General features: G+C 36.2%; 1 non-coding gene across 1 annotated transcript; it reads right to left on the bottom strand.

Moving 5' to 3' along the window:
• Nucleotides 1–761: 761 nt before the first annotated feature.
• On the bottom strand, nucleotides 762–868 carry LOC148791845 (small nucleolar RNA R71). Its single transcript, XR_016076856.1, has one exon. It is a non-coding gene; the product is annotated as a small nucleolar RNA R71 (small nucleolar RNA).
• Between the last annotated feature and the right edge of the window lie 7,099 nt (nucleotides 869–7,967).

The raw sequence follows: 7,967 nt of genomic DNA, 5'->3' as shown, positions 1-7,967 counted from the left end.
TCTACTCTCTATAAGCTTGACACTTTTCTCAACATTATATGCACATTTGACTAAGGTACACTTGCCTAATTAACTGTGCATAAATCACACAATACGTTTTTGGTGCCGTTGTCGGGGACTAGTTTATTCCATATCAAAACTACCTAAATTAGCCTTAGATTAAACATTTAGTTGTTTTAGGATTTAAAATTTTCTTTTCTATTTTCAATTTCTGTTGGGTTCGGCTTTATAAATTTTTTTTTGGAAATTTTTAATTTTTTCTTTTCTTTGTACGTTCCTAGTGCATGACACACACTAGTGGTGGAGAATTAATACCCCTTGATCAAGAAATCAAAAGGACTTTGAAAAAGCGAACAAGGGAGATAAAGAAAAAGATGGCTCAAGACAAAAATAATCCAAGAACATTGAGCTCCTATGCTATACCTACTTTGGATGGTACTATATCAAGCATTAGGAGGCCGAATGTGCAAGCAAACAATTTTGAGATCAAGCCTGCAATTATTTAGATGATCTAGATGAGTGTGCAACTTTTTGGCCCCAATGATGACCCTAACTCTCATATTGCTAATTTTCTTGAAATATGTGATACTTTTAAGCATAATGGAGTTAGTGATGATTCCATTAGACTTGGGTTGTTTCCCTTCTCCTTAAGAGATAAAGCAAGAGATTGGCTTAATTCTCTTCCTGTAGGTTCGATTACAACATGGGATGACTTGGCAAAACAATATTTATCTAAGTATTTTCCACCTATTAAAATGGCTAAATTAAGGAATGACATAACAACTTTTTTTCAATTTGACAATGAAACCTTATATGAGTCACAGGAGAGATTTAAGGAACTGTTTAGGAAGTGTCTTCACCATGGTCTACCTGTTTGGATGCAAGTGCAAACTTTTTATAGTGGCATTAATCAATCTAATCATTCAATGTTAAATGCAGCAGCAGGTGGTACCCTTATGAGGAAAACTCCCAAAGAAGCATATGAACTTTGGGAGGAGATGGTGGCCAATAGTTATCAATGGGGCAATGAGAGAACAAATAAAAAGGGAGTTATAATTTATAATGTTGATTCTATCACTACTTTATCAGCTCAACTTTTTGCATTAAATAAGAAATTGGAAAATTTGGGGGTTTCTGCTATGAATGTTTCTTCTGTTCATTTTCCTTTTTGTGAGCTCTGTGGGCAAGGGGGACACGCTAGTGTAGACTGTCAAGTAGGAAATCCATTTTCTTCTTCTTCTGAACAAGCTAATTTTGTTTCTTATGGTGGCAACAGGTCTAATTTCAATCCCTACTCCAACACTTATAATCCAGGATGGAGAAGCCGTCCAAATTTTTTTTGGAGTAATAACCAACATAGGGCACCTCCTGGCTTTCAACAGCAACACCAACAAAATCCACAAGAGAAGAAGATAAATTTGGAGTATATGATGGCAAAATTTATCAACAATACGGAGGCAAGAATTCAAGGGTTGGAAATTCAAATTGGACAACTTGCTCAAGCAATTTCAACAAAGCCACAAGGAGGATTACCTAGTAATACTGAGAAGAATCCCAGGGAACAAGTAAAGGCCATCACTCTGTGAAGTGGAAAAGAACTTAGAAAAGAAGAAAGAGATGATGAGCATGTAAAAGAGGAAGAAAGCCGAAACCTTGAAGCCAAAGAAGGAGACAGCGAGTCATCAATGGAGAAAAAGGGAAGTTCTTCTACTCTTAATTTAAAATCTTACAAACCCTCTCTTCCTTTTCCTAAAAGATTTCTTAAGGCTAACTTGGATAAGCAATTTGCTAAATTTGTAGAGGTGTTTCAAAAATTGCATATTAACATCCCTCTTCTTGATGCTATTTCCCAGATGCCAAGTTATGCCAAATTCCTGAAGGAAATAATTTCAATCAAAAGAAAGTTGGAGGAGTTTGAGATGGTAAAACTTAATTACAAATGCTCAACAATCCTACAAAATAAATTACCCCTAAAACTCAAGGATTCAAGGAGCTTCTCTATTCCGTGCACTACTGGAAAAATTAATTTTGACAAGGCTTTATGTGATCTTGGTGCAAGCATTAATTTGATTCCATTTTTCTGTCTTCAAGAAGCTTGGGTTGAACGATCCAACACCTACCACTGTTTCTCTTCAATTGGCTGATAGAAGTATCAAATATCCAAGGAGAGTAGTGGAAGATGTTTTGGTAAAAGTAGATAAATTTATTTTTCCTGTTGATTTTATCATTTTGGACATGGAAGAAGATTATGATATGCCCCTAATTTTAGGGAGACATTTTCTTGCCACAAGAAGAGCTTTAATTGATGTCCAACAAGGATAACTTAGCCTTAGAATTAATGATGAGGAAGATATTTTTAATGTGTTTAAGGCTATGAAACATTCCAATGATGAAAAAGAAGTCTTAATGATAGATTGCATTGATGATTTGGTAGATAGAAAGTTTCATGCATTAAGGTTAGATGATCCCATAGAAAATTACATTGCTAACTCTTTTGATGTGAAGGAACAAATTATAGATGAAAAGCATAAGGAGGCCATAGGCTACTTGGGAGAAAAGTAAAGAGGATTCATGACAAAAATAGAAAAAAAATTTCCTTTGGATATTTCTTCTTCTTCTTCAAAAGCCAAACCATCAATTGAGATGCCTCCTACTCTTGAACTTAAATTACTTCCTTCACATTTAAAATATGTTTATTTGGGGAATTAATTTACCTTACCTATGATTATTTCTTCTTACTTGGCAGGTCTTGAAGAAGAAAAGTTGATAAGGGTGCTTACGGAGCACAAAAGGGCAATTTGATGGAGCATTGGCGACATACTAGGAATAAGCCCATCAATTTGCATGCACAAAATCTTGATGGAAGAAGGATTCAATCTTATGGTGCAACCCCAAAGGAAGTTAAATCCTAATATGAAAGAGGTAGTAAAGAAAGAGGTGATAAAATGGCTTGATTCAGGTATTATCTTTCCTATCTCTGATTCTTTTTGGGTAAGTCTTGTGCAAGTTGTGCCTAAAAAAGGTGGGATCACTGTGGTCAAAAATGAAAATCATGAATTAATCCTTACAAAGGATAGTAACAGGTTGGAGGGTATGTATCGACTATAGGAAATTGAATGATGCTACTAGATAATATCACTTTCCCCTTCCCTTTATTGATCAAAGGAAATTCTATTATTTTCTTAATGGTTATTCTGATTATCACCAAATTCCCATTGCTTCTGAAGACCAAGAAAAAACTACCTTTAAATACCCCTATGGAACATTTGCATTTAGGAGAATGCCTTTTGGTTTATGCAATGCCCCCTACTACTTTTCAAATATGCATGATGTCTCTATTTTCATATTTCATTGATGATTTTATGGAGATATTTATGGATGACTTTTATGTTTTTGGATCTTCATTCGATGCATGCTTGCATAGTTTATTTTTTATGCTTAAAAGATGTGAGGAATCTAACCTTATTCTTAATTGGAAAAAATATCACTTTATGGTTAGGGAAGGAATTGTTTTAGGCCACAAAATATCTTCTAATGGTATTGAAGTGGATAGAACTAAAATTGAATTAATTGAAAAGCTTCCTCCTCCAAAATTGTTGAAAGAAGATAGAGGTTTTTTGGGACATGCAGGCGTTTACAAGAGGTTCATTAAGGACTTTTCTAAAATTGATAGGCCTTTAACTAATCTTTTAGTGAATGATGCATCTTCTATGATTGATAGTGCTTGTTTACATGCATTTAATTGCTTAAAAGAGAAATTGATCCAAGCCCCCATAGTTTCAGCCCCCATCTGGAATTTACCTTTTGAGACCATGTGTGATGCAAGTGATTATACTTTAGGTGCAATTTTAGGACAAAGAATAGACAAGAAATTTCGTACCATTTATTATGCAATTAGAACCATGAATGATGCACAAAGAAACTATTCAACTGAAAATGAACTACTTGCTTTAATATTTTCTATTGAAAAATTTAGACCTTATTTGATCTTGTCTAAAGTGATTGTCTATACTGACCATTTTGCACTGAAGTATCTACTTGCTAAAAAAGATGCAAAACCTAGGTTGTTAAGATGGATTTTTTTGTTGCAAGAATTTGACCTAGAAGTCAAAGACAAGAAAGGCATTGAAAACATGGTAGCTGATCACTTGTCTAGATTGGACGGGGAGTATGTGGAGAGCATGAATGAACACCCTTTGCATGATGAATTTCCTAATTAGAAATTATGCTTTGTGCATGATAATGATAAACCATGGTATGCTGATTTTGCTAATTTTCTTGTAGGTAATGAGTTGCCCCTGACATTTCTTTTCATCAAAAGAAAAAAAAATTATCTGATGTAAGGCACTATCTTTGGGAGGAACCATATCTATACAAGATTTGTGCAGATAGCATGGTGAGAAGATGCATACCAAATGAAGAGATGCAGAGTATACTCAATTTTTGTCATGAAAAAGAAACAGGTGGATACCATGAAACATCCAAGACGGTGGCAAAGGTCTTACAAAGTGGATTTTATCAGCCTACCTTATTCAACGATGCTTATGCATATGTAAGTTCTTGTAATCGATGCCAACGGACAGGTAATATATTAAGGAAAAATGAGATGCCCCTAAACAATATTCTCATTTGTGATATTTTTTATATTTGAGGCATTGATTTCATGGGTCCTTTTTCAAAATCTTTCAATAATGAGTATATACTTGTAGCTATTGATTATGTGAGTAAATGTGTGGAAGCAATTGCATGTCCCACTAATGATGCTAAGGTTGTAAACAAATTCTTAAAAAAAATATTTTTACTAGATTTGGTACATCGAGGGCTATCTTAGTGATGAAGGTAAACACTTTTGCAATAAATAATCAGAAGTCGTGCTCACTAGCCCTCTACTCCATTCTTGCTAAAGAATTCGGTTCTTGCTGAAGATTCGTCCTGCTGATCCTACTTCACCTCACACTGTGTCATCTTCAGTGGAGGCAGGTTTTGGTTTTCTCCTTGGGTGTGAACACCTTCATTGGAAGTTACTGCTATTTTGTATCAGGTATATCCCTCTCCTCCCTTTTGGTTTCAGATCTGATCCGGTTTGGTTCAAGATTGATCATTGAAAATGCAGTTTTCTAAAATAGGGAATGCGATTCCTAGACGAGAGAGAGAGAGAGAGAGAAATTTTTGAACTTCGCCCAACCATCCTGCAGGGTTCGTCCATCCATATGATGGATCTCTCATCCCTCCAGTGGTATCAGAGCCAGGTTCAAATCTTGAACCGAATTAAACCAGATATGAATCTGTGCAAATGGGCAGAAGGCGTTCTACCCGATTTGCGCAGTTAGCATTTTTCTGGGAAATCGGTTCCCAGTTTTTGGGCGAATGATCTGAAATTAAATCTTTATTAATATGATTTATATTTAGAACTGTTCTATATATTTTTCTTGGATTTTGGGTTGTTCATATGGTGGAGATCGAATTCTTTTATTGGCGTAGGAAATCTGCAATATCTTCTATTCATTCTTGGTCTGTAATTAAGCTTATTTTTTTTATTTTAGATGGAATGTGTAGGAATTTGAATCTAATGTAATATTAATAGAAAAATTAGATTTTCTATTTTTATTTCATTCGAAGACGAAGCTGAAAACGCAAAGGAGAGAATTTCACAGTACAACCCATATACCTAGATAATTTTAATTGGTAATATTATGAAATTAAATGGGCTTTATTTATGGGTTTTATAGTTATTTATATGATTGGATCAATTATGGATTTGATACATGTAATGTGTGGATGTTTGATGTGCTACGTTCATCGGCCATAAGCACTTAGCCCATGCTGATTCGATAGTGGCTCTTTCGCACATCATTGCCATGGTGTCCATAGGATCATTGGATGATCTCCCCATTGAATGGGCCCCACATTAGCTTCCTCCCCAAGAGGAACTGCACGGAACCCTAGCCGTTTAGGGACCATCTAAATCTGGCTTTATGAAAGCCAGTGGGAGCCACTTTGGTTTGACCTAAATCAGAACTAGGCCGAGTTTTTCATATGATGAATTCTCTAAAGGTCTTCCATCATTACTATAAAGGTTGGATGTATTGATCGGTGGGGATGCAACATAAAATTGGGTTATCCATCTACTAATGCAATTGGCAGGATTGCTTCATAAGATGATAGGGGCGTCATAGACCGATGTAGGAGGGGCATATCCTAAAATGGAAGACTCTCACATGGTACCTTGGCGTTCACGAACATGATGGGTGAGCACTTACTAGATAGAAAGGTTTAACCTAAAATAGCTATGTACCTTGGCGTTCAGGAACATGATGGATGAGTGGATGAGATCCTTCACAGAAGGTGGTGGGGTTTTGCAGCTGAAACAATTGGCTCCATGCATCCCATGTAGTTTCCCACATTTCCAGGGATACAACTGTCTCCGTCACTGAGATTGGAGGGAATCTCAGATATGCCCAAAATGGAAATGGAACATAGATTAAAAACCCTTTCTATGTGATGACATGAATTAATTAGGTTGTGGACTTATAAATTTGCCTTGCCTTTACCAGAAATGGCAAACGGAAACTTCACCAAATTGTTGGATGATAACAAACTCAAGGGCCCTAATTATGCTGACTGATTCCGAAGCATTATGTTGGTTCTAACGTCGGACAAATTGGACAAAATTGCTAAGAACCCTACTCTGGATCATCCGGGTGACAGGGATTCTGAGGCCCGAAGAAGAGAGTATCAAGAATGGAAAGAGAAAAATTTTCTTTCCCGATGTTATATTATAGCCTCTTTAGACAATCTGAAACAACGACAATTCGATAAGATCGTAGTGTCCAAAGATATATTGGATAGTCCGAAGACTATGTATGAAGAGCAAAACTATTCTACTCGACAAAAGGTCTTAAAATTGTTTATGACCACACAGATGATAGAGAACCAACAGGTTCATGACCATTGTCTAAAGATGATGGATTATATCAATGAATTGGAGGCTCTCGGGTCAAGGCTAGATCATGACACCAAAATTGATGTTGTTCTTAATTCCTTACATCCGTCCTTCAATCAGTTTATCATGAATTACAACATGAATAAGCTAAACGCTAGCCTTTAGGAACTCAGCAATATATTGCAGAGGGTTGAAGAACTGATTAAGAAGGATAACTCGATAGCCATGCTTGTTGAACGTGGCAAATCGAGTAAGAAAAAGCGAAAGGTTAAAAGGAAGGCTCAAAAGAATGGTAGCAAAACTAAAAAGTAGAAGAAAGATAAACCATCGGATGCCTGTCACTTCTACAAACAGACCAGCCACTAGAAGAGGAATTGTCCTCAATATCTAGAGACTAAGAAGCAAGGTAATTTTGAATCTTTTATAATAGAGACCAATTTGTTAGTCACTTCTGTTTCCTGGTGTATTGACTCTGGGGCTTCAACTTATATATGTAACTCACTGCAGGGGTTCAAGATAAGCAGAAGACTGAGTAACGGAGAAGTGACGCTCTACTTGGGGACTTTTGCAACAGTTGCAGCTACAGCCATAAGAATTGTAGAACTTGTTTTCAGAGAAGGAACAATTGTACTTAAAGATTGTTTTTTCGTACCCAATTTAAGAAGAAAATTGATTTCTGTCTCAAAATTGTGCATGGATGGTTATTCTATCTTATTCAGTAATGTGATTACTATTAAATGGAATAACAAATTCCTCGCATACGGAGAACTTGAGAATGGTCTCTATGTTCTCCATCCTTCTCTAAAACAAACATTACTGAAACTACGTCGGAAATAATCCCCAAGAAGAGGACTCATGATACAGTTAATCCCACGTGCCTGTGGCATTACCGACTTGGCCACATTAATATAGATCGTATCACAAGGCTGGTAAAGAATGGTCCTTTGGATTTTCTAACTGTAGAAGATCTTCTTGCTTGTGAACCTTGCCTTCAAGGTAAGATGACGAAGCGGCCATTTACCGA

This window comes from Nelumbo nucifera, chromosome 5 (assembly GCF_055504915.1).
Source record: "Nelumbo nucifera cultivar China Antique chromosome 5, China Antique-T2T, whole genome shotgun sequence".
Classification (NCBI taxonomy): Eukaryota; Viridiplantae; Streptophyta; class Magnoliopsida; order Proteales; family Nelumbonaceae; genus Nelumbo; species Nelumbo nucifera.
This window is presented reverse-complemented; position numbering and strand designations above follow the sequence as displayed.